Below are 14,487 nucleotides of genomic sequence, written 5' to 3'. Positions count from 1 at the left end.
TTAGTTAAGGCATAAAATGGTCTAATTAGAAAAGCAGAATGATGCAGTTCAAAATCCGGGGAAACAGACACCACCATCACTCTTTGGGCATTTTAACCTAGCTGGGGCAATGCATGGGCACTTATTGTTCCAAAGAAATTTTGTACAGATGGAATTCATTTGTGAGAAATAATAATTAGAGATCTTGAGTCGTAACATAGACAGTGTAAAGAGGACACGCGGTACAATCATCATTTTAAGAGTGTCTAATCTACCACACCATGATAGGTGCATAGAAGACCAGGATGACAGTAGCACCTGCACTTTGAGTTATCAAACATAATTTTAATGTTTTAAATTAAAAATAGTAGGTGAAAACCAAACACCAAGATATTTAATTCTGGTTGAGCACCCAGTGAAATCAGTATTAACAAACTTGTATAGATAACGTAGGAATTTAATGGTAACATTTCAATTTTTGAACAATTAAGTTTATATCCAGAGATAATAGAAAATAAGTCAATCTTTTGTAAAAAGGGTGTTAAAGAGGATAATGGGTAGGACATGTAAATGAGAACATCATTGCAATACACTGATAGTTTTATTTCAAGGGAATTAAGTTTCAAATTGGAGATAAATGTACTACAGTGAATACGTTCCAGAAAGGGTTCTAGACAAAGAATAAAAAGTAGAGAGGAGACAACCTTGTCTAGTAACTCTATATAAATTGAAATAAGGGGAAAAATGTCCATTAACAAATACGCTGACACGTGGTTCCAAATACAATAGTTTTACAAAGAAAATAAATTTGGGACTGAAACCAAACCATTGGAGAGTGGTAAACATTAAGTGCCAAGTAATGTGATCCATTGCCTTTTCAGGATCATGTGATAGGGCTGCAAGGGGTTCCTGATTTTATATATATATATTATTTTTATTTATTTATTATTATTTTTTTTGCCAATGCCAGGGTTTTTAAAGCATATTCTAGCATTATCCGTAGCAAGTGTGCCCTTGATAAAACCCAATTGGTTGTTTTGACATGAAAAGGTATACCATTGTCAAGACGAGATGCCAGGATCTTAGCAAATATTTAAAAATCATTATTAATTAATTAATGAGGTGGGTTGTTAATTCAAAACAATCAGGTCTCCCATTAAGGAATCACTACCCTTTGGGGATGTAAGAAGAGAGTAGAAGAGTTCTAGTAACTTGGTAGAAAGATAAGAGGAAAATTATGAGAGTAATTCAATGGATAAAGCATCTGGGCGAGGGGCCTTAGCTCACATTAAAGATTTGATGGCATCCAGCATTTCTTGAAGGTTAATATCAGTTTAACACTTTTTGAAGATATGAGGGAGGTTTAGGAAGGTCACTGAAAAATGTATGTATGTTAGTATCTGATGGGACAGTGTCCTCTGTGTATAATGTCTGGAAAAAAGATTAGAAACTCACAGAGATGTCGTAGGTCATTATAATATTAGTAGAGTCATTACAAATAGGCCTAGTAGATTTACACAAAGATTTAATTTTTAAGTAATTAGCCAGCATCTTTCTGGCTTTATTTGGTCTTCCATTATGTTTCGATTTAACTGTGAGTAGAATATTATAAGCATCAATAGTAACAATTTGATTAAGATTTGATTTGGCCATAATTAATACATGTAAAACAGAAAGGCTTTGGAGGTAAAATAAGTATGTTTCAATGTATTGATATGTTATTGAATAGCAAGATATTGAGAGTTTAGCCTCTTTCCTAATCGCAGAGAAAGCGATGGTGAATGCCCAAAAGGCCACTTTAAAGGCATCCCAATTATTAGGAATGGAGGTATCAATAGGGTTATTATTTTGAAATAAATCTGTGATAAAAGTAGTGACCTCTTTTATAAATTTGGGGTCGGACAACACAAAGTTGTTGACTATCCAGCGTCCAGTTTTGGAATTACCAAGGGAAAAATCAAAAGAAGAAAAAACGGATGTGATCTGAAATAAAAATGGAACGAATTCCTGATGATGATATAGATAGTAACAACTTTTTGGTAACTAAACTATAATCAGTTCTTGACAGAGTATAATGAACATCAGAATTTTTTTTTATTTTACATAAATCGGGATTACATGTATTCCAGATATCAAATAATGAACGAGTGGCAATGGCTGATTTGAATGCTTGATAGGATTTGTTAGGAATGAATTTGCACTTAGATTTCCTGTCTGTAAATTGGTTGAAGTCGCATACTACAATAATATTGAGATTATCAATAAAAACAAGTTGTACTTTGATACTATGTCAAAATACAGGATCATAAATACTGAATAAGAAATACACGTTTCTTATTAGAATATTAGCAGTGACCAGCACTTATTGTCCATTTGTATCGGATTCCATAGATAAGGTTTGTATCATTACCAGCTTATGACATAGAATGGCAATACCACCCTTGCGATTGACAACTGGGGAGGTAAAACACCTGACTCACCCATTGGCGTTTCATCTTAAGCAATTCAGCATCATTACAGTGGGTTTCCTGTAAAAAGGCAATTTGCGGGTTAGGTTTAGACAAATGAGACCTTACCTTTTGTCTTTTAACTGGATGTCCCAAGCCACGAACGTTTCACGAGACAACGTTAAGCATAGTGGGGAACAAATATAGGGAAACAGAACCATGGATGATAAGCTGCAGAAATTAAAAGGGAGGCAAAATGACCACATTGAGTAACAACATTAAAATGCATATAAAATAGATAACCAATAAACACTCACATAGTTGAAAACAGAAGGGAAGAAGAAGATAGGATAAAAAGATCAGAGATAAGCAGCAGATCATGGATAAAAGTCCAGATCTGAGGAAAAGAACATGGAGACACATCTTGGGAAGAGTCAAGACTAGAACAAGAAGTGCAACAGAGAAATGAAAAATAAATTGGATGTAGAAGCCATAAATTCAAGAAACTAAAACAAAAGAGAGACTAAAAAGCAATAACACATTTTCTAAGCTTGTAGCTCGTTAATGTCCATAGTATGAGGAGAGAGAGTTTGGAGACATTTTTTCAGTTTCACAGGATCATCAAAAGATCTTGTGATGCCTTCATGAGTTATTTTTCATTAACAAGGATGAAGAATACCATAGAGAATATTTAATAGACTCATTTGAGGTATAAGGTTCAGAAATTCTTTCCTTCTAGCATTAGTCGCATTCAGATCTTGAGAAATAAAAATTTTATGACCAGAGAGGTGAGGCAAAGTTTTTCTTTTGCAGCTTTCAGAACACGTAAGAGGTCTGTGAATTCCATGAGCAGTAAAATGATTCCTCGAGGTTTCGCAGCATGGAGATTAGGATGGCCAAGATGATGTGCTCGTTGAGTGTTAAATGGAGGTGTCTTGGGAAGACCAAGAAGTTCTGGAAGAAATTTCTCCAGAAAACCAACTAGGTTTTCTTTGGTACCTAGCTCGATGTTCTTTGATAGTCCGTAAAAGCGAAGATTATTTCTTCTGTTTCTATTTTCAAAGGCTTCAGTGTGAAGTTTGTTCTTGAGTTTCCTGTTTGAGAATAGGTATTTTAGTGACCACATCCTTCAGATTACTGACAAGTTGCTCCATTTCAGTCATCTTACTTTCCATAACATCCAGCGGTCTTCAGTCTGCTGAAGCTTTCCATTGTGGCACACATGAAAGGCTTCAGTCCTCTCACCTCATCTAAAATTGGATTTTGAGAAGATAGGATAGGTGACAGAGGATCTTTTTTTTGCTCTTTTAGGTTTAGTGATAGAAGAAGTAGCCTCAGCAGATGTATGAAGACCGCACACCATTTTGATCAAATGAATACATTGATGGCGATGTTTCCGCTGTGATTTTGTCCTTTCCATATACAGTTAAATGAAATGCAAACAAGATGCAAGAATACAACAGTGATAACTGTGGTGCGGTAGCAGTTTGCAGTTGAATAATAATGTATTATTATGCAAATAACATAACATAACATTTGTTGATGGATTTTAATTTCCCATTTGCAAAATAATACATTAATATTCAACTGCAAACTGCTACCGCACCACAGTGCCAAGGGGTCCATATATATAGCATCTAAATTTGTTTTTTTTAACAGGGGCTTGACTATCACATGTTTCCACTGTTCCAGGACAAAGCCTCTCAAAAGGGAGGAGTTCAACAATTCATTTAGAACAGGGACAGTGGCTGGAGCCCCGAGAGCTAATACATAAGGAGGGTCTGGATCCAAAGGTGAGCCTGACTTTAATGCAGTAAGAAAGGAAACAGTCTGTTTCTGAGATAGCGAGGAGAAATGTGATAAGGTGGCTATACTTTTTTGGGGGATTATAGCTTGGCTTGCCAGCTTGGCCTTGTCCTTTGGAAAATTTGAATAAATAGCATTGATCCTTTGTTGAAAGAACCTGGCTAGATTATTACTATGTTCTTCTGAGGCTTTAGTTGGATCTACTGCTATGGGGAGTGAAGAATTTCTTTAAGCACCTGGAAAACCTCTTTAGAAGAGCCTGAGGCCTGTTCAATTCTACCGGAATAATATGAACCTTGTGCTAATCTTATTCTGCATGGTAGTGCCTGATAGATTGCCTAATATTCCTCCCTTGCAGCCGGGTCTACGGATTTCCTCCACTTTCTCTCCAGGCATCTACACTTCCTTTTGAGTGATGACAGATGAGGGGTAAGCCACTGGGCGTCGACTCTCCAAGGGATCCCAGTTATAGTCTTATGGGGAAGAAGAGTGTTGAGGCAGTCGGTAATCCTATCATTGAAAGGTTCAGTTTCTATCTGATGACTGTAAAAGTATAGCAGTACTGGAAGAAGTAGCCAAAGAGAACATACTCCAAAAATATGTTTTTCAGAAAACAACTGTTTAGTGAGGAGTTGAGGAAATTTGCCACATTACACCGGTCAGTAGAAAGCTGCAGGCTACATAGAGATGAATAATATGTAATTCATTTGTGAGGAAATGTGTTGGCAATTACATATAATATGTAGCCAAAAAAGCATATCCGTGTCAGGACAATGTATTTGTTGAAATGGTGGTCAGTCATAGGTAGAAGGAATTACCACAGCAGCTCTGATGTCACAAGAAAAGGGCACAATTCAGGTGTCTTAAGGAGCAGATAAGTAAAATATCAGGGCTGTCTGTTTTCAGTCATTATAGAGTAATGTTGCAGGCCACAGGCAGAGAATCAGGAGAAAATAGCGTGGCAGCACATCAAGCAGGAAATGTCAAGCAGTGCGCACCGAAATTTCCACTATGTAGATTGGCAACTTACCAAGCCCTGATTGACGCGCCATGCGAAGCGCACCTTCAACAAATTTCCAGTAGTGTGAGGCATGAGGGATCCTTAGACATGCCCCATGAGGTGAAGCATGAGTTAGAAACGGCTTAGTTATTCAAAAGAATCTCCACGTCGCAGCTCAGAAATCGATCACCATCTTGTTTGGCATGAAGCCACGTTCCTGCCCTTTTGATACCTACTCATAGCCAACACATGATTGGCAAAAGATATTACTGATGGCCCATTACAGAGCGTCTCATTGCCCTTTTTTTTTTTTTTTTTCCACTGGAAGCACTGCACTGGTTTCGGCGTAATTCTTCTTTTGGTCAGTACCTGGCACCTTATGATGCCCCTCCCCCACCACCTGAGATTAAATTAGAGTGACCCAGTTTGAAGATCTCTGCTCTAGAATTAGGTTGTGTACTCTTCTAATATTCATGTTACCACCTCATGGTATCTTTTCACCTCACCTCTCGGTGCAAGGACTAGACATTGTGATCTGATATGAGAAGAAGTCCCTGCTTGGTCCTGTGTGAACCCCAAAAATTGTTAGGCAATTAGAACCTTGTTTGGGAAACTGTGGTTGGCACGCATGGTCTGGGCAGGCTCCCACTTGTGGCCCGTCTCAACCACCTGTGTAGGTAGCCCCAATGGTATTGACCTGCCTAGTGTTACACTGCTGTCTCACAAGAGTCTGGTTGTCATGATACCTGATGACTTCATGAGCCCTGTCATGGATTACAGAGACAGCCTTTGGGAAGCTGTCCACCAGTGGACAGTTAACACTTCACTTAATTCCAACAGAAAATGTTATTCTTCTGTGGATACATTTGAATGTTGAGATGTCATTGAAACCTGCTATTTATAGTTTTAAACAAGATCACTAGTTTACTAGTGCAACTATCAGGAAATGTGAATTATGTTTTCAGTGTTTGGTTCTCATAATAGGCCTTCTTACCATGCCTGTGTTCATTAAACTGCTATGCCATTTTTCTGCCCGAATGTTATGTGAATGTGGTGGCAAATTGCTGTACTCTTGTCATGTGAGGGAGCCTTCATCAGAGCTGAAGGTACTATTCATGAATTGGTTTCCCTAGGAAGATGAGTACAAATAATAGGGCTACCAACGAATTGTATTTTTCTTTCAACATATCCTCAGTAATACTCAAGCAGAAGGAGCCTGAGCCGGTAATAACATGTTTATATAGATTAATTATGGCATAGTGATTGTGCTCATGCTACCAAGCAGTGACAGCATGCAGTTTACTTATTCATTGCTATATATGGTGGCACAATGTAATATATCCTCTTATTAGTGTACAAAGACATTTAATCGATGCTAACAGTGTTTGTAAAAAGTGTTAGAATGGTTGACTATCTTGATTGTCCTTGGAATCGGAGAACAAAAAAAAAACAACATTCCAACAATATTGGGAAAACTAAAACCGATGATTTTAATTTTAAAATCTTTTTTATTAAGTTTCATTCATAAGTGGTTATCATAGGCAGACAGCAATAAAAAAAAAAAAACAATTATTGGAAAGAGATTGACCAGCATCTTGAAAATAAGCTTTCGTAAGCGAGGAATATTTTGGCAGTCCATACAATATTTAAGTGCATAGCAATAGGAACGTATCTTCTTTAGTATGCCAATTCCTGTAACTTGTCAGTAATTCCAAGGGAGCATTGCGGCATCAGCAAGTTATGGGTCACCTGCTCCATTAACAAGGGTCCTACACCTGGACACAGTGAGCGGGCTTTGGGGGGAATTGGGGGAGATCCGATAGAATTGTATCTGGTCTCCGACATCTCTGCTATGTATCCTCGAAATGGACCCCATATGTCTCTTGGTCTCATTGGGAAGACTGTAAGGATGAATAGGTCTCAGGTTTTTCATTGCAGAAAATAACATATTGTAGCCAGTCAGAGCCAATCATGTAATTTGGCGATAGAGCCTTTTAGCCATGCCTTAACCACTCCGCACCGGGCAAGCACCATCAGCATCACCACTAATATCCTTTTGAGGTGGTCGATGTCCACAGCCTAGTCCAGAAGCAAGGGAAGAGGTGTACAGGCAAGCTGAGTCGTTGCTATCTCGTTGACCGTGAGAAGGGGGTCCCTGTATTCCAATAATGATTTAGTGTGGGTCCCCAGCTTCCAGTAATGATAAAATGGTGGTCCACACAAGACAAAAGGTTGGAAACCACTAGTCTAGAGGCCAGCATGGTATTTCATGTTCTTGTGTGAAGTTGATCCCTTTCGATTGGGAGATGTTGGGCAGCAAATGTGTGGGTTGACCCAGTAGATAGCATAATATAATTTACACTATTCTATTCATTTTCTAGAAACTATCTGGAGCCAAAGTTGAAAGAACAGATAGGTAATGTGCTTTCATCAGAAGAAATCCTGTTTTTGACAGCAATGATATGTTAATTGGCAACAATAATAGTTTGTATAATTCATGCTATTAATTGTAGCCAATCTTAAACAACATAAGTGCTAGTCAAGTGCGCATAGCTGAGGAAGAGGCCAGTCCGTTACTTAACAAAGCATTTGATTACACAGGAGCTGAATCATTTTCTACAACAACACATCCAGGAAGCAGTAAATATTTTTGCCTTCCATTTGTATACATCATATATTTCAAAATCCTGCTTGCTTCATTTTTTTGTGAGAACTGTAATTTGCTCTTGCTGCTTCTGTTTGGTTTAATTAATTCAGTTGCAGAATAAGTGATAGTCACTATGTAGTTTCATTCATTGTGCTCAAGCAATTAGGGATTTTGGCTCTTGCAACTACTATATGCTTTATGTTGAAAGATATGTATTGTTTGATTGGGTTGCTGTACCACCATACATAATTTATGTACATTTTTTTGCTAGCAACATTGAATACAATATTTGCATTCCAGTTTGTGAACTTGCAAAGTTAACCCCACTAATCGTGTCATTTTTAGGTCTGGCTTGAGAGCGCGGTGGTAATTTTTAAACTTTTGTGTTACCAATCCCTTAAAATATAAATAGATTGGTCTTTGTCTCCACCCATAGGGCTATGTGTGTCTTATGCAGTTGGCTGTTTAGTGCATAGGTCTACCATCTGGGATGTTCTTCCATTGAAATAAAAAAGGGACCATTATATATCTGAAAAGTATGTTCAGTCAACAGTTTTGTCACATTGAACTCCTCATGCTGAATGCATTCTGCACAGAAAACAAGCATTTTTTTCATGTCTATATTTGTATGCGTTAACTGGTTATAGCCAAATCCTTTGGAATTGTCAGTGCTTATTTTCAACAAGTTTAAAAGTATATTTTGTCCTGATTCCCAGAATTGAGGGGTTGTTGAATTGGGCGCAATTGAATTTCTGGGGTGCTTCAGACCCTCAATAGGGATTTAACTAGCTCGTTCTTGTCTACTTTACATTCCTACTAGGATAATCTGCATCTTTCTTGCAAATAATGCGAGTTTATTAAGTAATCGTCATTTAGTGGGTAGTTTTTTTCTAATTCAGTGAAATTGTTCAGTGCGTTTTAGATTCCTGCATGGTTGCAAAAAAACTTCCCTGCTCCTTACATGGGTTGAATAACATAGAACAAATATGGTGCCCTGTGGATACTGTACTTGACATAGAAATTATGATTTCGACAACAACATTTCGACCTACTAATATCCTCCTGTGAAAAATCAGCTATGTCAGACTGGAATGTCTACTATACTCATGCCTTTGGAGAGTGTTGTCATGGATGGTTTTATGGTTCACTATGTTGAAGGAGCCAGAGTATGTTTTGTATGTAATCCTTGGATGGAAGTTGCTTCTCTGTTGTGTTGGGAGCAAATGCTAGATGGATGAAACAGAGGCAATTAGTTGTGGTCAGTGTGCTCCTGGAGTAGATAGGTGATTCCTTTAAGAGCTCTTCCAAGAATGGAGTTCTAGAGAATTAATTGCAGAGTTTGTAGCACAGGAGTAGACATTTTCTGGGAGGGATAGGATGTGTTTCATCTTTAGAGACAGTTGGTGGGCCTTAGTTAATAAGGAGGAAATGTTGATGTTGAGAATGAACATAGGAATGTTGGGAAGCATGAATATGATAATGCAGGAGGTGCTGTGTGGTGAGGTTTAGGGTTTTGATGATGGTGACTAGGTGACTCGTGACTAGTGATTGGATCCTCTGGGGTACACAGCATGCCATTGAGGGAATGGATGGGGGTAGGTATGTGAAACTTGTCAGTGCTGAGTTGTTCTCCTGCTTTTTTTTTTTTTAAACAGCGTTTAAATTAATTTATGTGTTTTTATTTTATTACTACATTGTATTGCCCCGCAATGTTACACGAGTAGGAAGTGACAATAGGGTTAATTAAGTGCTAAAAAACAAAGCACTCTGTAAGGTAGTTTATTACTCTCAGACATGTTTTTTTTGGTAGTAGTCTGGCATTGCTATGCTGATAACATTCCAAACTATCTGAGCCTTTGAGACCTTTATCTCCGTTCACAGCTTTATGTTTGTGAAATCTCTAAGTTTTAAAGTTTTTGTATGTGTCCTTTGTTGGTGTTGCCCTCTTCAGTTTATCAACTCACTGAAAGTTTAGGTTTGAGATTTTCTCTGTAGGTGGAGCATGTATGTTTCTAAGGGCCTGCACAGTGGAAATGAGGGGGTTGAGGATTGTGCTCATGACTCTGGTTGTGTCGGGGAATCAGCTGTTAATGCATAATCACTTGTTAACAGTCAGCTGGCTAAGTGGAAAGCGGGCATAGTTTACTGAAACTTTAAGGTGTAAACAAAGATGGTGTGTTTTCTGTTTTGCAGCCGGAATGGGATTACCAGGTATGATGATGGATGATTTCATCTTGCCATACCCCAAGTGTTGTCACCAATAGTCAAACCCTGCTTAGTGCCATCCCTTTTTGAATCACTCCCTAGACTTTGTCTCAAAACCCCTGCAAACCACCAACTCGGGTACCGTTTGTCTAATGGATTCCATACATAAACAAGATCCAAGTTAGTGGTCACGTGACACGTACTTCCCTATGGTTTTTTTTTTTACCCAAAGGCCACTAAGGCTTCTCAAACACATGCATTCCACAGCTGCTCTAAGCAGGAACTACATTTGTTCCTGGGCTAAGTAACGCAATGGTTGAACAGTTCCAGGTCTCTTGATTTATGGTGATGAAATCATCCCTTGTTATGGTTCTGTCAGTAAGTCCCTTAAACCATTACTTGTCTTCTCTCCTTCTCTGAAGCATTGTGTTGCTGATAGATCTAGATAACACCCTCTTTGAGATAGATGAGTTCTCCGACTGAACACAAGCTAGTAGCTCAGACTGTCCTTTATTACCCAAGTGTCTTACTCTTGGGGGCGGGGGGAAGCGGGGAGAACCAGCTGGCACCATAGATGGCCGAACACTAGCCTGGCTCTGCAGCTGCCGAAACTAAATCCTCAGCCATCCACTACATTATCCTGCTGAAAAGACTGGTCAGCTGTCGCTAGCCTTCCTGCCGTCCCGCAGGGACCCCAGACTGCATTGGAACCACAACAGGGCTACATGAGCCCGTATGCTCAGGACCAGGAAAGTGGTGCGGGTAAAAATGGCTGCCGAGACCTCACACAATGGAGGTTAGCGGTCACACTAACCTGAACGGCCAAGGTGATACCCCGCACATAAGGAGTCAGACCGACCAGCTCCCAAAGCTGGGGGCGCAACTGGATCAACTACAAGTATCTGGCCGGGTAGACCATATTACGGCTAAGGCACAAGCGGCAACGCATCCTGGGCTGGGTCTCCTTGCACACCCAACCATAAGTGAAAACTTGTCTCACAGCCTTAGGGGGATTAGTGACTGCAACATTGCTGGAGCAGTGGGGGCAGTTCCACCCCCCCCAGCCATACTCCTCCACCAGTGCCAAGAGCATAGACGAAAGGTCACAATCAGCGTGAGAGCACTGGCCGAGGTCGAACTAGATAAGTGAGAGCAGCCCATGGACCTGCAGCGGCCTGCACCAGATGAGAAGATTCACAGGGGAGCTGGAGATTAAAAAACAGAGAGACCAAGTGGGTGGTGTGGTGTCCCCCCACCCCTTTTCCCCTAAGAGAGACAACTTACCTGGTGGCACAGTAACTAGGATGACCGAGGGGAGGGGCACCAACTACAGAGCCAGAGAAGCAAAGAGGTTGGAGGCAGTTGTACAACTCCACTTCCACTGACATGTTGTGGGTAGTGCAGAGGCCTCCGTGCCCAGCTTTGCAGACAGTGCGCATTCCGAGGGTGCCGGTGTGCTACGATATTGGCCTCTGCTCCTCTAAGGGAGCCGAAACCAATACCATAGCATTGTTCCTGCCAGTCTGACCGGCAGGATTATCTTAATATAATGTTCCTGTTGGTCAGCCCGGTGGAAACATTGTAATATGACTGGGGGAATGCCAGTGGCATGAAGACCGTGTCCTCCACGCGGCACTGGTGGTCCTACGGTGGGACCGCTAATGTCATAATGAGGCCATAAATTATTTTCCATGGAAAGGGCTCTGGGGGCCCCCGATCACCCTCTCCCCCCCCCCCCCCCCCCCACCCACCCAGGGCAATTATTGCCAGAATGTTTAACTATAGGGACTGCAACTCAATCCTGTAGGTGGCAACCACGCATGACGACCTAGAAGTTGAGAATGCCACAGTCCAGTGCTGCCCCTGACTTCACTTTGCAGGTACAGAGACAGCGCAGCGACTTCGATGAAGTTAAAAAAAGCTCTAAGCGACAAAGAACTAAAGTATATGATGCTCTACCTGGCAAAACTCAAAATAATAGCAGAGGGAAGACATGACTCTTCACGGCTCTGGAAGAAGTGTGGGACTGGCTCGAGGGGTGGGGTGTGAAGGGCAAAAGAGAGGCTAATCCATACAGAAGAGATCTGCAGACAGACATGAGGAAAGTACACGCCCCTTGTCGTAGTTTGGACTCTTGCTCTGAGCAAGACTGCTGGTTTAAGGATAACAGTACTTTTGTTTGAAGGCGACTGAGTCTTTCCTACCACAAGTCGCAACTGTTGTCCCAACCTTACCGGCTTACTAGCAGTACCTCACCAGAAACACAACAGTAAAAGGTGATTTATGGCAGTCGCTTACGCATGGACTCAAAGTAAGATATCTCGGGGTATGTCGTGGTTAAACAGAGTTTACCCTTTTCTCACAGATTTATTATGTCTCATACAAACACAGGCAATGATACAGAGGCAGTAAAGTTATAATAACTTTTTATTTAACATAACTGCAATTTGCGATAAGTTACATGGACTGCAATGATTAGGATAATGAATATAGCAAGTAACAGTATTGCGAAGAAGAGAGTCATTGTTATGAAGACCCCCACCATTTTGCAATACATGAAAAAGATATATAAGATGGAATATGCCCTATTACCCTCATGTGAATATGCCTAACCTCCTACCTAAAGGAGAGCTGGGTTCGCTAAACCTAATCTGCCAAAGCCGTTTCCATGAGAGGAGCCCCTAACCCTCGTTACCTTGGAATGAGGTCTCTATCTCAGACTCCGTAGGGACACGAAGACTGGGTCAGCGTCAAGACGACTGCAGCATCGGTATCAGCGATGGTGGCGATGCCCTCTGGTCGGAATCCCTCTAATTATCTGTCTAAAGTGTGATGTATTTATACAGATCTACAAGGTCCCCTGACGTAGGTGTATTCCAAAACAATAGATAACAGGCATGCTTGGGACGGCAATTAATATCAACAATCCCTCAAAAGTATAGAGAGGGAAAATCCCTAAGTGTGAACACCTACTGTTTGTTTGTCTTTGGTGCTTGATCTTGACGCCTTGGCACAGTGACACTGATAATGTAACTCATAACAAGTGGCCTAACTATAAACAAGGCAGCCATCTTAGTAGAAATAAATAATTAAATGGGCTAAGACAGAGCAAGCTAAGTAGGTTAAAAGTCACTAGGTGATGGGGGCAAGAGTCTACAAGCCAGCGGCTAAGCTAACTCCTGCTATCCCATTAAAACGAACTAGGATTCACTACACCCTGGCAAGAACGACACGCAGCAACATGTCGCAATCCCATCAGAGTCTTAAACCAGATGGTATGATGACTCCTCTATGTTGTGGCACTGTCAACCTAAGGGGGCAAGTTATGCTTAATCTGGCAGGGTAGACACTGTTACCAGTGTAGACGGGGATATTAGCTGATGTAGAACTCATTGTGGTCTGAATCGACTTGACGGAACTGACCCACTCGCACGTATTTGAGTTTTTGCTGCGGCAGGCTCGCTGCAAATTGGGTGAGGGGGTAGTTTCCAAGTTACGGTGCAGGGTAGCTGGGTGTGGGGGGTTCATGGGAGGGTTGTTATGTTAATGTTCATGTTTTACAACATGTTGAAACACAATTTCTGTTGCTCTGGACACTCTTCAGTGGAAGTCCAACTTCAGAGTACAATCCGCACCATGGTCATGGCCCTGAGGCTAAATACATGGTACCTATGAGATTCATGTACTAAGAACACACTAAGGAGAGGGGCAGATACCTACTTTTAAGAAAATGTAGGGACAGTTGCCTTCATGAGTACCCTGTGTGAGGCCTTCAAAACAGTGATATGGGGTCAAGCCCAGCCCCTTATTGGGGTAAGTAAAAGGAAACCGCGCTTCACTGCAAGCAAGTAGAACAAGATTTTGAGGAACTAGAAGCCAGGGAGCTGGCGGAGAACACAACTGTGCTTTAGCTAGAGTGATCTCTGAGAACTAGTGAAAGAGAATGCTATAGCTATACCCTAGCTGTGCCGCGCTGTCTTTATGATGTAGATTACCAGGCAAACAAGCTATTGGCTTGGCTGGATAAGCCGGATAAGGAATCATCCTGGGTACACAAGGTAATGGACCGAGTGGGTAGGCCCTAGACAGATAGTAAAAGCATAGCCAACACATTTGCTGATTATTATGAACTATACAAATCTACAACTGCAATGCCAAACAGTAATTGTGTAGACTTCCTTCAAGATATTAACCTCTGTCAATTAACGAGCGAATCAAATGAAGCCCTGGAGGTTGACCTAACAGTGGCTGAGATAGCATTAGCCATATGAGACCGTCAGTCAGGGAAGGTGGTGGGCCCAAACGGGCTTCCAGTGGAGTTATATCAGTGAATGGTTGACAAAGTGGCCACTCATTTGTTGGCAATGTTCCAAGCAGCGTTGCATGAAGGCGCCCTCCCACAA

At 41.0% G+C, this 14,487-nt stretch overlaps 1 protein-coding gene across 1 annotated transcript in view; it reads left to right on the top strand.

Annotated features, from left to right (window-relative positions):
* The window catches only part of FAM219B (family with sequence similarity 219 member B), a 104,385-nt gene that overhangs the window by 32,489 nt on the left and 57,409 nt on the right, over nucleotides 1-14,487 (top strand). The gene's annotated exons all lie outside the window — the stretch shown is intronic.

Source organism: Pleurodeles waltl, chromosome 3_1 (genome assembly GCF_031143425.1).
Source record: "Pleurodeles waltl isolate 20211129_DDA chromosome 3_1, aPleWal1.hap1.20221129, whole genome shotgun sequence".
NCBI lineage: Eukaryota > Metazoa > Chordata > Amphibia > Caudata > Salamandridae > Pleurodeles > Pleurodeles waltl.
This window is presented reverse-complemented; position numbering and strand designations above follow the sequence as displayed.